This window comes from Triticum dicoccoides, chromosome 3A (genome assembly GCF_002162155.2).
Source record: "Triticum dicoccoides isolate Atlit2015 ecotype Zavitan chromosome 3A, WEW_v2.0, whole genome shotgun sequence".
NCBI classification, from domain to species: domain Eukaryota; kingdom Viridiplantae; phylum Streptophyta; class Magnoliopsida; order Poales; family Poaceae; genus Triticum; species Triticum dicoccoides.
The window spans coordinates 399426004-399444927 of record NC_041384.1 but is presented as its reverse complement, the minus strand read 5'-3'; positions in this window follow the sequence as shown (position 1 = coordinate 399444927).

Below are 18924 nucleotides of genomic sequence, written 5' to 3'. Positions count from 1 at the left end.
AAAATAGTAGATAATATAGCATGGAGCAATCAAAAATTGTAGATACGTTGGAGACGTATCACTTTGCTTTTACTTTTTACTTTGTATCTCTATATCAAAAATACCAAAAATATTATTTATCATCTCTATCAGATCTCACTTTCTTAAGTGACAGTGAAGGGATTGACAACCCCTAAGCGCGTTGGTTGCGTTGAGCTATTGTTTTTGTGTAGGTACGAGGGACTCACGCGTAGCCTCCTACTGGATTGATACTTTGGTTCTCAAAAACCGAGGGAAATACTTACGCTACTTTGCTGCATCATCCTCTCCTCTTCAGGGAAATCCAACGCATTTCTCAAGAGGTAGCAAGAAGAATTTCTGGTGTCGTTGCCGGGGAGTCTGCGCAAAAGTCAACATACCAAGTACCCATCACAATCCATATCTCCTGCATTACATTATTTGCCATTTGCCTCTTGTTTTCCTCTCCCCCACTTCACCCTTGCCGTTTTATTCGCCCTCTCTCTCTATCCTCCCTCGCTATTTGCCTCTTTTTGCCTGTTTGCTTTTTGTTTGCTCGTGTGTTGGATTGCTTATTTGTCGCGATGGCTCAAGATAATACTAAATTGTGTGACTTCACCAATACCAACAATAATGATTTCCTTAGCACTCCGATTGTTCCTCTTACCGATGCTGAATATTGTGAAATTAATGCTGCTTTGCTGAATCTTGTCATGAAAGATCCGTTTTCTGGCCTTCCTAGTGAAGATGCCGCTACCCATCTTAATAGCTTCGTTGATTTGTGTGACATGCAAAAGAAGAAATATGTCGATAATGATATTGTTAAATTGAAGCAATTTCCTTTTTTGCTTAGAGATCGTGCTAAAGCTTGGTTTTCATCTTTGCCTAAAAATAGTATTGATTCATGGAACAAGTGCAAATATGCTTTTATCTCTAAGTATTTTCCTCCCACTAAGATCATCTCTCTTAGAAACAATATTATGAATTTTAATCAACTTGATCATGAACATGTTGCACAAGCTTGGGAGAGAATGAAATTAATGATACATAATTGCCCTACTCATGGTTTGAATTTGTGGATGATTATACAAAAATTTTATGACGGATTGAATTTTGCTTCTAGAAATCTTTTAGATTCGGCCGCGGGAGGCACTTTTATGGAAATCATTTTAGGAGATGCTACTAAACTCCTAGATAATATTATGGTTAATTATTCTCAATGGCACACTGAAAGATCCACTAATAAAAAGGTGCATGCGATAGAAGAAATTAATGTTTTGAGTGGAAAGATGGATGAACTTATGAAATTATTTGCTAAAAAGAGTGTTTCTTCTGATCCTAATGATATGCCCTTGTCTACTTTGATTGAGGATGATAATGAATCTATGTATGTGAATTTTGTTGGTAGGAACAATTTTGGTAACAACGTGTATAGAGGAAATTTCAATCCTAGGCCATATCCTAGTAATCCCTCTAATAATTATGGTAATTCCTACAACAATTCTTATGGAAATTATAATATGATGCCCTCTGATTTTTAATCTAATATTAAAGAATTTATTTCTTCGCGAAAGAATTTTAAAGCTATGATTGAAGAAAAATTGCTTAAGATTGATGATTTGGCTAGGAACGTTGATAGAATTTCTCTTGATGCTGATTCTTTAAAGCTTAGATCTATTCCTCCTAAGCATGATATCAATGAGTCTCTCAAATCCATGATAATTTCCATTGATGAGTGCAAGGAAAGAACCGCTAGGACGCGTGCTATGAAAGATGCCTTCATTAAAGCGTGTTCTTCTAGTTCCTATGAAAATAATGATGAGGATCTAAAAGTTATTGATGTGTCCCCTATTAAATCTTTGTTTTGCAATATTAATCTTGATAATGATGGGACTGAATATGATCCACCTTTACCTAGAATGTGTTCTAAAAATTCGAAGTATTTAGATCTTGATGGTGAAATTGATAAAAGTGGGATTAAAAGAAATAAAACCCTAGATGATGCTAAACCCACTATATTGTATTTCAACGAATTTAATTATGAAAATTGCTCTTTAATTGATTGTATTTCCTTGTTGAAATCCGTGCTAAATTCTCCTCATGCTTATAGTCAAAATAAAGCCTTTATTGAACATATCATTGATGCCTTGATGCAGTCTTATGAAGAAAAACTTGAGTTGAAAGTTTCTATCCCTAGAAAACTTTATGATGAGTGGGAACCTACTACTAAAATTAAAATTAAAGATTATGAGTTTTATGCTTTGTGTGATTTGGGTGCTAGTGTCTCTACTATTCCCAAAACTTTGTGTGATTTGCTAGATTTCCGTAATTTTGATGATTGCTCTCTAAACTTGCATCTTGCGAATTCCACTATTAAGAATCCTATGGGAAGATTTAGTGATGTTCTTATTGTTCCAAATAGGAATTATGTGCCTGTAGATTTTATCGTTCTTGATATATATTGCAATCCTTCTTGCCCTATTATTCTCGGTAGACCTTTCCTTAGAACGGTTGGTGCAATTATTGATATGAAGGAAGGGAATATTAGATTTAAATTTCCATTAAAAAGGGCATGGAACACTTCCCTGGAAAGAAAATAAAATTGCCATACGAATCTATCATGAGAGCAACTTATGGATTGCCTACCAAAGATGGCAATACCTAGATCTATCCTTGCTTGTTATGCCTAGCTAGGGGCGTTAAACGATAGCGCTTGTTGGGAGGCAACCCAATTTTATTTTTATTCCTTGCTTTTTGCTCCTGTTTAGTAATAAATAATTTATCTAGCCTCTGTTTTGGTTATGTTTTTTGTGTTTAATTAGTGTTTGTGCCAAGTAGAACCGTTGCGAAGACTTGGGGAAAGTCTTGTTGAACTTGCTGTAAAGAAAACAGAAACTTCAGCGCTCACGAGAACTGCTGTCATTTTTATTTGGAAGCGCTATTTAGTTAATTATTTTTGCATATGATTAATAGATAAATTCCTCACGTCCAGCAATTTATTTTAGAATTTTTGGGGTTCCAGATCTTGCGCTAGCTACAGATTACTACAGACTGTTCTGCTTTTGCTAGATTCTGTTTTTCATGTGTTGTTTGCTTATTTTGATGAATCTATGGCTAGTAAAATAGTTTATAAACCATAGAGAAGTTGGAATACAGTAGGTTTAACACAAATATAAATAAAGAATGAGTTAATTACAGTACCTTGAAGTGGTCTTTGGTTTTCTTTCGCTAACGGAGCTCATGAGATTTTCTACTTTAATTCTTGTGTTGTGAAGTTTTCAAGTTTTGGGTAAAGATTTGATGGATTATGGAACAAGGAGTGGCCAGAGCCTAAACTTGGGATGCCCATGGCACCCCCAAGATAATCTAAGGACACCTAACAACCAAATCTTGGGGATTCCCCGGAAGGCATCCCCCCTTTCGTCTACTTCTATCGGTAACTTTACTTGGAGGTATATTATTATTCACCACATGATATGTGTTTTGCTTGGAGCCTATTTTATGATTTGAGTCTTTGCTTGTTAGTCTACCACAATCATCCTTGCTTTACACACCTTTTGAGAGAGCCATAGATGATTTGGAATTTGATAGAATACTCTATGTGCTTCACTTATATCTTTTGAGCTTTATAGTTTTGCTCTAGTGCTTCACTTATATCTTTTGAGCTTTATAGTTTTGCTCTAGTGCTTCACTTATATCTTTTAGAGCACGGTGGTGGAATTGTTTTATAGAAAATATTGATATCTCATGCTTCACTTAGATTATTTTGAGAGTCTTAATAGCATGGCAATTTGCTTAAAATCCTAATATGCTTGGTATGCAAGATTAACAATAAAACTTTCTTATGAGTGTGTTGAATACTAAGAAAAGTTTGATGCTTGATGATTGTGTTGAGATATGGAGGTAATAATATCAAAGTCATGCTAGTTGAGTAGTTGTGAAATTGAGAAATACTTGTGTTGAAGTTTGCAAGTCCCGTAGCATGCACGTATGGTAAACGTTATGCAACAAATTTGAAACATGAGGTGTTATTTGATTGTCCTCCTTATGAGTGGCGGTCGGGGACGAGCGATGGTATTTTCCTACCAATCTACCCCCCTAGGAGCATGCACGTAGTACCGATGTTTTTGATGACTTGTATATTTTTGCAATAAGTATGTGAGTTCTTTATGACTAATGTTGAGTCCATGGATTATACACACTCTCACCCTTCCATCCTTGCTAGCCTCTTCGGTATCGTGCATTGCCCTTTCTCACATCGAGAGTTGGCGCAAACTTCGCCAGTGCATCCAAACCCCGTGATATGATACGCTCTTTCACACATAAACCTCCTTATATCTTCCTCAAAACAGCCACCATACCTACCTATTATGGCATTTCCATAGCCATTCCGAGATATATTGCCATGCAACTTTCCATCATCCCGTTCATCATGACACATTCATCATTGTCATATTGCTTAGCATGATCATGTAGTTGACATAGTATTTGTGGCAAAGCCACCGTTCATAATTCTTTCATACATGTCACTCTTGGTTCATTGCATATCCCGGTACACCGCCGGAGGCATTCATATAGAGTCATCTTTGATCTAGTATCGAGTTGTAATCATTGAGTTGTAAATAAATAGAAGTGTGATGATCATTATTATTAGAGCATTGTCCCAAGTGAGGAATAAAAAAAGGCCATAAAAAAAGAGAAGGCCCAAAAAAAAGAGAAAGGCCATAAAAAAGAAAAGGCCCAAAAAATGAGAGAAAAAGAGAGAAGGGACAATGTTACTATCCTTTTACCACACTTGTGATTCAAAGTAGCACCATGATCTTCATAGTAGAGAGTCTCTCATGTTATCACTTTCATATACTAGTGTGAATTTTTCATTATAGAACTTGGCTTGTATATTCCAACAATGGGCCTCCTCAAGTGCCCTAGGTCTTTGTGAGCAAGCAAGTTGGATGCACACCCACTAGTTTCTTTTGTTGAGCTTTCATACATTTATAGCTCTAGTGCATCCGTTGCATGGCAATCCCTACTCCTTGCATTAACATCAATCGGTGGGCATCTCCATAGCCCATTGATTAGCCTCGTTGGTATGAGACTTTCTCCTTTTTTCTCTTCTCCACATAACCCCCTCATTATATTCTATTCCACCCATAGTGCTATGTCCATGGTTCGCGCTCATATATTGCGTGAAACTCTATAGGTTTGAGATTACTAAAGTATGAAACAATTGCTTGGCTTGTCATCGGGGTTGTGCATGATGAGAGCATTCTTGTGTGACGAAAATGAAACATGACTAAACTATATGATTTTGTAGGGATGAACTTTCTTTGGCCATGTTATTTTGAGAAGACATAATTGCTTAGTTAGTATGCTTGAAGTATTATCATTTTTATGTCAATATGAACTTTTGTCTTGAATCTTTCGGATCTGAATATTCATACCACAATTAAGAAGAATTACATTAAAATTATGCCAAGTAGCACTCCGCATAAAAAATTCTCTTTTTATCATTTACCTACTCAAGGACGAGCAGGAATTAAGCTTGGGGATGCTTGATACGTCTCCAGCGTATCTATAATTTTTGATTGCTCCATGCTATATTATCTACTGTTTTGGACTATATTGGGCTTTATTTTCCACTTTTATATTATTTTTGGGACTAACCTATTAACCGGAGGCCCAGCCCAGAATTGCTGTTTTTGCCTATTTCAGTGTTTCGGAGAAACAGAATATCAACCGGAGTCCAAACGGAATGAAACCTTCGAAAACGTGATTTTCTCATCAGATAAGATCCAGGAGACTTGGACCCTCTGTCAAGAAAGCCACGAGGCGGTCACGAGGGTGGAGGGTGCGCCCCCTGCCTCGTGGGCCCCTCGAAGCTCCACCGACGTACTTCTTCCTCCTATATATACCTACGTACCCCCAAACGATCGGGGACGGAGCCAAAAACCTAATTCCACCGCCGCAACTTTCTGTATCCACGAGATCCCATCTTGGGGCCTGTTCGGGAGCTCCGCCGGAAGGGGCATCAATCACGGAGGGCTTCTACATCATCATCCAAGCCCCTCCGATGAAGTGTGAGTAGTTTACTTCAGACCTACGGGTCCATAGTTAGAAGCTAGATGGCTTCTTATCTCTTTTTGCATCTCAATACAATGTGCTCCCCCTCTCTTGTGGAGATCTATTTGATGTAATCTTCTTTTTGCGGTGTATTTGTTGAGATCGATGAATCGTGGGTTTATGATCAAGTCTATCTATGAATAATATTTGAATCTTCTCTGAATTCTTTTATGTATGATTGGTTATCTTTGCAAGTCTCTTCGAATTATCAGTTTGGTTTGGCCTACTAGATTGGTTGTTCTTGCCATGGGAGAAGTGCTTATCTTTTGGTTCGATCTTGCGGTGTCCTTTCCCAGTGACAGAAGGGGCAGCAAGGCACGTGTTATATTGTTGCCATCGAGGATAACAAGATGGGTTTTTTATCATATTGCATGAAACTATCCCTCTACATCATGTCATCTTGCTTAAGGCGTTACTCTGTTTTTAACTTAATACTCTAGATGCATGCTGGATAGCGGTCGATGAGTGGAGTAATAGTAGTAGATGCAGGCCAGAGTCGGTCTACTTGTCTCGGACGTGATGCCTATTTACATGATCATACCTAGATATTCTCATAACTATGCTCAATTCTGCCAATTGCTCAACAGTAATTTGTTCACCCACCGTAGAATACTTATGCTCTTGAGAGAAGCCACTAGTGAAACCTATGGCCCCGGGTGTCTTTCTCATCATATCAATCTCCATCACTTTAATATTGCTTTGCTTTTACTTTGCTTTTACTTTTTACTTTGCATCTCTATAGCAAAAATACCAAAAAATATTATTCATCATCTCTATCAGGTCTCACGCTCGTAAGTGACCGTGAAGGGATTGACAACCCCTAAGCGCGTTGGTTGCGTTGAGCTATTGTTTTTGTGTAGGTACGAGGGACTCGTGCGTAGCCTCCTACTGGATTGATACCTTTGTTCTCAAAAACTGAGGGAAATACTTATGCTACTTTGCTGCATCATCCTCTCCTCTTCGGAGAAATCCAACGCAGTGCTCAAGAGGTAGCACGGGTATTCTATTGATTCACTTGATGTATGTTTTGGTGATCAACTTGCGGGTTCTGTGACCTTGGGAATCTATGCATAGGGGTTGGCACACGTTTTGGTCTTGAATCTCTGGTAGAAACTTTGGGGCACTCTTTGAAGTTCTTTGTGTTGGTTTGAATAGATGAATCTAAGATTGTGTGATGCATATCATATAACCATTCCCGAGGATACTTGTGGTGACATTGGAGTATCTAGGTGACATTAGGGTTTTGGTTGATTTGTGTCTTAAGGTGTTATTTTACTATGAACTCTAGGGCTGTTCGTGGCACTTATAGGAATAGCCCAATGGATTGATCAGAAAGAATAACTTTGAGGTGGTTTCGTACGCTACAATAATCTCTTCATTTGTTCTCTGCTATTAGTGACTTTGGAGTGACTCTTTGTTGCATGTTTAGGGATTATTATATGACCTAATTATGCTATCCTTGTTGAGAGAACTTGCACTAGTGAAATTATGAACCCTAGGCCTTGTTTCGAAGCATTGCAATACAGTTTGTGCTCACTTTTATCATTAGTTACCTTGCTGTTTTTATATTTTTAGATTACAAAAACCTATATCTACCATCTATATTGCACTTGTATCACTATCTCTTCGCCGAACTAGTGCACCTATACAATTTACCATTGTATTAGGTGTGTTGGGGACACAAGACACTCTTTGTTATTTGGTTGCAGGGTTGTTAGAGAGAGACCATCTTCATCCTATGCCTCCCACGGATTGATAAACCTTAGGTCATCCACTTGAGGGAAATTTGCTACTGTCCTACAAACCTCCGCACTTGGAGGCCCGACAACGTCTACAAGAAGATGGTTGTGTAGTAGACATCAACCAGCAGGACATGGTGGTGCAGCAAAGTAGCGTAAGTATTTCCCTCTGTTTTTGAGAACCAAGGTATCAATCCAGTAGGAGGCTACGCGCCAGTCCCTCGCACCAACACAAAACAAATAAATCCTCGCAACCAACGCGATAAGGGGTTGTCAGTCCCTACACGATCACTTACGAGAGCGAGACCTGATAGATATGATAAGATACTATTTTTGGTATTTTTATGATAAAGATGCAAAGTAAAATAAAAGCAATGAAAATAACTAAGTATTGGAAGATTTAATATGTTGAAGATAGACCCGGGGGCAATAGGTTTCACTAGTGGCTTCTCTCAAGAGCATAAGTATTTTACGGTGGGTGAACAAATTACTGTTGAGCAGTTCACAGAATTGAGCACAGTTTTGAGAATATCTAGGTATGATCATGTATATAGGCATCACGTCCGAGACAAGTAGACCGACTCCTGCATGCATCTACTACTATTACTCCACACATCGACCGCTACCCAGCATGCATCTAGAGTATTAAGTTCATAAGAATAGATGAACGCCTTAAGCAAGATGACATGATGTAGAGGGATAAACTCATGCAATATGATGAAAACCCCATCTTGTTATCCTCGATGGCAACAATACAATACGTGCCTTGCTGCCCCTACTGTCACTGGGAAAGGACACCGCAAGATTGACCCCAAAGCTAAGCACTTCTCCCATTGCACGAAAGATCAATCTAGTAGGCCAAACCAAACTGATAATTCGAAGAGACTTGCAAAGATAACCAATCATACATAAAAGAATTTAGAGAAGATTCAAATATTATTCATAGATAAACTTGATCATAAACCCATAATTCATCGGACTCAACAAACACACCGCAAAAGAAGATTACATCGAATAGATCTCCACAAGAGAGGGGGAGAACTTTGTATTGAGATCCAAAAAGAGAGAAGAAGCCATGTAGCTAATAACTATGGACCCGAAGGTCTGAGGTAAACTACTCACACTTCATCGGAGAGGCTATGGTGTTGATGTAGAAGCCCTCCGTGATTGATGCCCCCTCCGGCGAAGCTCTGAAACAGGCCCCAAGATGGGATCTCATGGATACAGAAAGTTACGGCGGTGGAATTAGGGTTTTGGCTCCGTATCTGATCGTTTGGGGGGTACGTAGGTATATATAGGAGGAAGAAGTACGTCGGTGGAGCAACAGGGGGCCCACGAGGGTGAAGGGCGCGCCTAGGGGGGGGTAGGCGCGCCCCTACCTCGTGGCCTCCCTGTTGGTTGCTTGACATAGGATCCAAGTCTCCTGGATCTTGTTCGTTCCAAAAATCACGTTCCTAAAGCATTTATTCCGTTTGGACTCCGTTTGATATTCCTTTTCTTCGAAACCCTAAAATAGGCAAAAAAAACAGCAATTCTGGGCTGGGCCTCCGGTTAATAGGTTAGTCCCAATAATAATATAAAAGTGAATAATAAAGCCCAATAATGTCCAGAACAGAAGATAATATAGCATGGAGCAATCAAAAATTATAGATACGTTTGAGACGTATCAAGCATCCCCAAGCTTAATTCCTGCTCGTCCTCGAGTAGGTAAATGATAAAAACATAATTTTTGATGTGGAATGCTACTTGGCATATTTTCAATGTAATTCTTCTTAATTGTGGTATGAATATTCAGATCCGAAGGATTCAAGACAAAAGTTTAATATTGACATAAAATAATAATACTTCTACCATACTAACTAAGCAATTATGTCTTCTCAAAATAACATGGCCAAAGAAAGTTATCCCTACAAAATCATATAGTCTGGCTATGCTCTATCTTCACCACACAAAGTATTTAAATCATGCACAACCCCGATGACAAGCCAAGCAATTGTTTCATACTTTTGGTGTTCTCAAACCTTTTCCATCTTCACGCAATACATGAGCGTGAGCCATGGACATAGCACTTTAGGTGGAATAGAGTGGTGGTTGTGGAAAAGACAAAAAGGGAGAAGATAGTCTCACATCAACTAGGCGTATCAACGGGCTATGGAGATGCCCATCAATAGATATCAATGTGAGTGAGTAGGGATTGCCATGCAACGGATGCACTAGAGCTATAAGTATATGAAAGCTCAAAAAGAAACTAAGTGGGTGTGCATCCAACTTGCTTGCTCACGAAGACCTAGGGCACTTTGAGGAAGCCCATTATTGGAATATGCAAGCCAAGTTCTATAATGAGAAATTCCCACTAGTATATGAAAGTGATAACAAAGGAGACTCTCTAATATGAAGATCATGGTGCTACTTTGAAGCACAAGTGTGGTAAAATGATAGTAGCATTGTCCCTTCTCTCTTTTTCTCTCATTTTTTATTTGGGCCTTTTCTCTTTTTTTATTTTTATTTTTATTTTTATTTTTATTTTTCGTCCGGAGTCTCATCCCGACTTGTGGGAAATTCATAGTCTCCATCATCCTTTCCTCACTGGGACAATGCTCTAATAATGATGATCATCACACTTTTATTTTCTTACAACTCAAGAATTACAACTCGATACTTAGAACAAGATATGGCTCTATATGAATGCCTCCGTCGGTGTACCGGGATATGCAATGACTCATGAGTGACATGTATGAAAGAATTATGAACGGTGGCTTTGCCACAAATACAATGTCAACTACATGATCATGCAAAGCAATATGACAATGATGGAGCGTGTCATAGTAAACAGAACGGTGGAAAGTTGCATGGCAATATATCTCGGAATGGCTATGGAAATGCCATGATAGGTAGGTATGGTGGCTGTTTTGAGGAAGGTATATGGTGGGTGTATGATACCGGCGAAAGGTGCGCGGTGTTAGAGAGGCTAGCAATGGTGGAAGGGTGAGAGTGCGTATAATCCATGGACTCAACATTAGTCATAAAGAACTCATATACTTATTGCAAAAATCAACCAAGTTATCAAAGCAAAGTACTACACGCATGCTCCTAGGGGGATAGATTGGTAGGAAAAGACCATCGCTCGTCCCCGACCGCCACTCATAAGGAAGACAATCAATAAATAAATCTTGCTCCGACTTCATCACATAACGGTTCACCATACGTGCATGCTAAGGGAATCACAAAGTTTAACACTAGTATTTCTCAAATTCACAACTACTCAACTAGCATGACTCTAATATCACCACCTCCACATCTCAAAACAATTATCAAGTATGAAACTTCACTTAGTATTCAACACACTCATAAGAGAATTTTATTATTAATCTTGTATACCTAGCATATGAGGATTATTTAAGCAATTTACCATGCTATTTAAGACTCTCAAAATAATCTAAGCGAAGCATGAGAGATCAAAAGTTTCTATAAAACAAATCCACCACCGCGCTCTAAAATATATAAGTGAAGCATTAGAGCAAAACTATATAACTCAAAAGATATAAGTGAAGCACATAGAGTATTCTAATAATTTCTGAATCATGTGTGTCTCTATAAAAAGGTGTGTACAGAAAAGATGATTGTGGTAAACTAAAAAGTAAATACTCAAATCATACAAGATGCTCCAAGCAAAACACATATCATGTGGTGAATAAAAATATAGCTCCAAGTAAAGTTACCGATAGAAGTAGACGAAAGGGGGGATGCCTTCCGGGGCATCCCCAAGCTTTGGATTTTAGGTGTCCTTAGATTATCTTGGGGGTGCCATGGGCATCCCCAAGCTTAGGCTCTTGCCACTCCTTGTTCCATAATCCATCAAATTCTCACCCAAAACTTGAAAACTTCACAACACAAAACTTAAAGTAGAAAATCTCGTGAGCTCCGTTAGCGAAAGAAAACAAAAGACCACTTCAAGGTACTGTAATGAACTCATTGTTTATTTATATTGGTGTTAAACCTACCGTATTCCAACTTCTCTATGGTTTATAAACTATTTTAATAGCCATAGATTCATCAAAATAAGCAAACAACACACGAAAAACAGAATCTTTCAAAAACAGAACAGTCTGTAGTAATCTGTAGCTAGAGCAAGATCTGGAACCCCAAAAATTCTAAAATAAATTTATGGACGTGAGGAATTTATCTATTAATCATCTTCAAAAAGAATTAACAAAATAGAGCTTTGAAAATAAAAATTGCAGCAGTTCTCGTGAGCGCTAAAGTTTCTGTTTTTTACAACAAGATTAACAAGATTTTCCCCAAGTCTTCCCAATGGTTCTACTTGGAACAAACACTAATTAAATACAAAAAACACAAACGGCTAGATAAATTATTTATTACTAAACAGGAGCAAAAAGCAAGGAATAAAAATAAAATTGGGTTGCCTCCCAACAAGCGCTATTGTTTAATGCCCCTAGCTAGGCATAAAAAGCAAGGATAGATTTAGGTATTGCCATAATAGTAAGATAGATCATTAAAACTCATTTCATATTCTCTACGATCGGCAGCAAGTTTTCTTTGAGGCAAGTAGAAGTAATCAAAAGGGCTAAATTTAATGGGACAAAAGTTCCCAATATCAACTTTGGGAGGTATAGGTTCCTCCTTTGGCCCTTTGTATTGCACAACCAATTCATCATTATAAGAATTCTTTTGACAGAACTTTGTGAGCCTATACTCAAGAGAATATCCTAGTTAATTATTTCGAATTGCCAGAAATTCTATCAACTAAAACATTGGTAGGAACCCTTTTTCTAAGATTTTCATTGAAAGCAACATAGTCTAGGGATTGAAAACGCATTATTTCTTCTTGATAAAAAATGATAGCCTCTATGGGAGGACGGCAAGCGTCCACCCTATAATGCGCAAAGATTTCTTTGGCCTCTTTTATTATGAATCTAAACTCATGAGCCAAAAAGATAGTAGCGGCACGCTTAACAGAAGAATGCTCAATATTAGAAAATTCTAGGAAAATCCTTTGTCTGCAAGGGTGCATGTGCATGAATTGTCTTTCAAGTTCAACTACAAGCATGGCAATAGCATCCGCAAGTCTACTAGTTCTATGAAGGATAGAACTACCCATAGAAGGTAAAGCATCGGCACAAGTAAACAAATCTTGGATAACTCCTTTTCCAATAATATTACCACTACCAATACTGAATTTTTTTGTATGTAAGATAGGAGGTTCTTCAGCAAGAGCATCCAAAATTTTCATGATATTATTATTGTCCATATCGACAATAATTTCCCCAATTTCAGACATAATGACAGAAAGTGCAAAAGGCAAAAAGAGGCAAATAGAGAAAGAGAGGGAGGATAGAGAGAGAGAGTGAATCAAACGGCAAGGGTGAAGTGGGGGAGAGGAAAACGAGAGGCAAATGGCAAATAATGTAATGCGGGAGATAAGGGTTTGTGATGGGTACTTGGTATGTTGACTTTTGCATAGACCTCCCCGGCAACGGCGCCAGAAATCCTTCTTGCTACCTCTTGAGCACTTGCGTTGGTTTTCCCTTGAAGAGGAAAGGGTGGTGCAGCAAAGTAGCGTAAGTATTTCCCTCAGTTTTTGCGAACCAAGGTATCAATCCAGTAGGAGGCTACGCGCCAGTCCCTCGCACCTACACAAAACAAATAAATCCTTGCAACCAACGCGATAAGGGGTTGTCAATCCCTACACGGTCACTTACGAGAGTGAGATCTGATAGATATGATAAGATAATATTTTTGGTATTTTTATGTCAGGACCCCGATTCCAAGTCACATCGATCTAGCCGGTAACACCTCATATCACTTTGCGGCCTCACGCATGGTATCCCACGGGTGTCGCCTTACCATGGCCCGGGACCGTTTGCGCCTTTTGGCTCACGTATATGATAGTGTCGCTAGCATCCATATGACAGAGAACCCGGGCCGACATGGCTAGTCGTGAACCCAAAGCGGCACAGACCTATGGAGACAGGCATACATGAATCACATCGAACATGTCGGTCATCAGCGAGTGATTCTGGGCTGTAGCACTGGGCTAACAGGACTCCGGTGAACTGGGCTGTAGCAGGCTAGGCAGGACTCCGGATATCACCGCGTGACATTTCCCCGAAGGGACAGACATAGGAACGAAGTGAAACACATGCCGGCCAGTCAAGTGTCCTAAACAGTAGTGCTGGGCTAGCAGGACTCCGGTGAACCGGGCTGTAGCGGACTACTATGGCTCGAGGAACACTAGACTACATTTCCCCATAAGAAAGGCTGCCAAGGATAAACAACTAGATTGTCGGATCCCACTCATACCAAGCATTTCAATCATACACACAATATGCCCGATATGAGTACATACAACATCGCGTCACAACAAAACTCTACAACTCAAGTACTTTATTTAAAGGCTCCAGGGAGCCATACATAAAATGTTCATACAGATAGGGGTCACATGACCCGACACTCAAGTCATACAAACATACAAGCACATGCGGAAGCAACTAGTCTGAGTACAGACTCTAGAAAGAAAGAAGGATTCTCGAAGCCTGTCTATCTACATAGGGCCCTCCATGGCCAGGATCGCTGTCAGGACCCCGGTTCCAAGTCACATCGATCTAGCCGGTAACACCTCATATCACTTTGCGGCCTCACGCACGGTATCCCACGGGTGTCGCCTTACCATGGCCGGGACCGTTTGCACCTTTTGGCTCACGTATATGATAGTGTCGCTAGCATCCATATGACAGAGAACCCGGGCCGACATGGCTAGTCATGAACCCAAAGCGGCACAGACCTATGGAGACAGGCATACATGAATCACATCGAGCATGTCGGTCATTAATGAGTGATTTCGGGCTGTAGCACTAGGCTAACAGGACTCCGGGAAATCCCGGGCTGTAGCAGGCTAGGCAGGACTTCGGAAATCACCGCGTGACATTTCCCCGAAGGGACAGACATAGGAATGAAATGAAACACATGCCGGCCAGTCAAGTTTCCTGAACAGTAGTGCTGGGCTAGCAGGACTCCGGTGAACCGGGCTGTAGCGGACTACTATGGCTCGAGGAACACTAGACTACATTTCCCCATAAGAAAGGCTGCCAAGGATAAACAACTAGATTTGTCGGATCCCACTCATACCAAGCATTTCAATCATACACATAATATGCCCGATATGAGTACATACAACATGGCATCACAACAAAACTCTACAACTCAAGTACTTTATTTAAAGGCTCCAGAGAGCCATACATAACATATCATACAGACAGGGGTCACATGACCCGACACTCAAGTCATACAATCATACAAGCACATGCGGAAGGAACTAGTTTGAGTACAGACTCTAGAAAGAAAGAAGGCTTCTCGAAGCCCGTCTATCTACATAGGGCCCTCCATGGCCGGGATCACCACCTGGGTGGCTAGTCACTCATCGACGTCAAGGTCTACATAAAACCCATCGGAGGGGGCAGCATTGTCGTCTGAAAACAATAAATAAGCACACATGAGTACAAAGGTACTCAGCAAGTCTTACATCAGAACCTATTATACATGCTTATTCTCAAGAAGGTGGTGGGGTTGATGCAGCAAGCCAGCTTTGACTCTTGGCTAAGCTATCCTACGGAACCTCTCTAGTAAAATAGTTTTCGCACACGAGTCCACTACTCACCAACACAATACTCCACCGGGGATCCTCCCTCGTCATCCTATGAGAGGGCCATCCTCGGTACTCACACTTATCTTGAGTCTTTTAGTAGTATCCATTAACTTGTCTATGAACTGTATAGGCAACCAAGTAGTCCTTTACCGCGGACGCGGCTATTCGAATAGTTTTATACCCTGCAGGGGTGTAATTCGTCATACACACTTTCACCACTTACCACCGTTTACACGACATGTACTCGGCAACCTTCAAGCGGAAGCCCAGCGAGGGTGTCGGCCACGGCCTACCTAAACACTTAAGTCTCTAGTCCAGGTTTATCGCCTATCCAGGTTCCATCCGTAGGGAGTCCGGCCGAGGTTTCCACATACGGCCCCGAACGATGTGAACAGGGTCCCGAGACGCTAAACGGGCGGCCGGCATACCCGGCCACGGTGTATCTACCGCAACATAGCCCACCCCTAGGGTCAGCGCTACGCACGGCCGCCAACACATAACCTACAAACACCAGAAACTATTTGCAACTCCTGGACAGAGTACTAGGGTGATTAAGAAGCCGAGAGGGTCAATTAAGGATCCCAATGCATGGTAGTAGCTGAATCTTAAAATCACACATACAGATCTCAGTTCTTAGGGACGGCCTCAATTAAACAACCCACCATGTACTCCTACATGGCCTTTCATCGATACCTTTACCAAAACATGTTCAACACATCCCTCACATTACCGACATAAGCATTTCACTCTAGCCCATCACCCAGATGAACCAGACCTGACACAACTCTAAGCATAGTAGGCATAGCAAGGTAGGAATCACATACATGGCTCAATCAACTCCTACACATGCTAGTGGGTTTCATCTAGTTACTCTGGCAATGACAGGTCATGCAGAGGATAAGGGTTCAACTACCGTAGCACACAGCAGTTTGAATCGCGTTGTCTTAATGCAGTAAACAAGAGCAGAAGCGAGAACATGGGTTTGTATCGGAATGATCAATGGTTGCTTGCCTGATGGAGTGGTAGCGGGATACTGCCCTTCAGTTGGATACTCGTGAATATCCTTGGAGGCAGAACCTACCACGGGGAACACATCGGAACACAATCAACACATGACGATATGCAACAATATGATGCATGCTATGACATGGCAATATGAATGTGTTTTGGCCTAATGCAAGCTAGAATAGAAAGGGATGAACTCATTTGAATCAAAGATTCAAATATTAGCTCATTAAACATGGCCTTAATAGTGCATTTCCTTATTCTGCTTAAACAGCAAGGTAAACTTGTTTTGTCATGCATGAAACCATTACAGATGGATAGATTGAATTTTTCTGATATTTTTTCATATATAAATTATTTCATTTGGAGTTACGGTTGAATTTCTATGATTTTTAGAAGTTTTAAACATTTTCTGGAATTTCCTGAATAAAAAAATAAATCCAGAAAATGCATTACTGCGTCAGCATTGCATCATGCTGACCTCAGCAGGTCAAAGGCGCCAGCCCAGGTCAAACCTGACTGGTGGGCCCACATGTGAGTGACTGATTTAATTAAAATTAACTAAAACTTAACCTAAATTAGTTAACAGACCAGCCCTACCTATCATAGACTCAGGGGGGGTCTACCTGGGCCCACCTAGGGGTCAAACTGGGTCAACTCGCCGGCGGCTCGATGCCGGCGAGGCCCGAGACGGCGGTGCGGCTCGGAAAATGCCCTCCAGCGACCAAATCGACGCCGGAGACCACCCGTGCGAAGCCCAGGCTCTCTCGCATCCAATGGAGCAAGTGTGAGGAGCTGGGGTGGAGCGAGCTCGCTGGAATCGAGCTCGTGCCGGCGGCCGGAGTTCGGGCGAGGTCGGTTTTGACGCTACGGTGCACGGGAGGGAGAACTGGGGGTGGCTACGGGTTCCTGGTGCTGCACTGAGCACGGTGAGGCGCTCCGTTGTGGGCATGCACGGCTGCGCCATGGCCGGTGGAGAGAAGTTCTCGGCCGCGGTGGAAAATGGAGCTAGGGGACGAGCGCGAGCACGAGAGAAGAGGGGAAAGGAAGAGGAGCTCACATCGGAGTCGGAGAGGGGGTCAGCGAGCTCGGGGAGGTCCTGGCAGCGGCGAATCGACCGGAGACGGCTCGGGTACCCGAGGTTGAAGACGAGGGCGAAGGCGGCGTTGCAGGGCCTCCGGCGAAGTGTAGCTCGGTGGGGAGGATGAGGGAGTTGAGGCGGAGCTGATGGGTCCGTCGGAGGGGCGAGGGGAGGTCTCTGGCGGCGACTACGGCGATCGGCAGCGAGGGACGCGCTCGGCCATCGCGGGAGAGGATGAGGGAGATGAGGGGGAGAGTGAGCGAGGATGAGAGGGAGACGTGGGGGTCGCGTGGCACTTCAGGGCGTCTCCTGGGCGTCGGCGGAAGCAGGAGGTGGCCGGCGCGTGGCCGGCGCGCGCGAGCACGCGCTCCACGTCCTTCTGGCGTGAGGAGGACGACGACTGGCAGTGCCAGCAGGCTGGGCCGAGCCAGGTGGCTGGGCCAGCACAGGTAAGGCCCAGGTGGGCTTCTTTCTCCTTTTTTTCTGTTTTCTATTTAACTGCAACTGTTGGGCGTTAAATAAAATACTAAAACATTTCCAAAAATCTTGAAAATAAATGTGGCCTCTGTTTAGGTTATTTCCAACAGGAAACATTTATTCCCAGAATTATTTGAGCATTTAGATTATTTTATAGCATTTAAATGCCCAAATTCAAATACTTATGATTTAATTCAATGACCTTCTGTTGACCTAGAAAATTGTGCACCAATTTTGCCAGAGGTTCTAACCTAAGACAAAGAGGGTGAACTTTTTAGAAGGGCCTTTCAGGTTCATTGAAAATATTTTTAGTAAACCCTAGTTGTTTCCAGGGGGGTGTTGGGGGTTCTGTCTTCCCCAATTCAAATTTGAGAAGAATTTAAACATGATGCACATTCTAATGCTTGAACTAGCTAGGGTGTGAAAACTCACCCCCACTCAAAAGAATCTCGTCCCGAGATTTAGGATCCTCCGGGAAGAAGGTGGGGTACTCGAGTCGAAGACGATCCTCCCTTTCCCAAGTGGCTTCTTTCTCGGAATGGTGTGACCATTGAACCTTGAGAAACTTGATATTATGACGTCGAGTGGTACGCTCGGCTTGATCAAGGATACGAACGGGATTTCCCGATAAGAGAGGTTATCTTGTAGATCAAGCGTTTCGTGGTCCACTCCACGGATAGGATCCGGGAAGCAACGCCTGAGTTGTGAAACGTGGAAGACATCGTGAACTCTGGAAAGATGCGGTGGTAGATCCAACTGGTAGGCAACTTCTCCTCGTTTGGCAAGAATGCGAAAGGGTCCAATGTAACGAGGAGCCAATTTGCCTTTGATACCAAAACGAT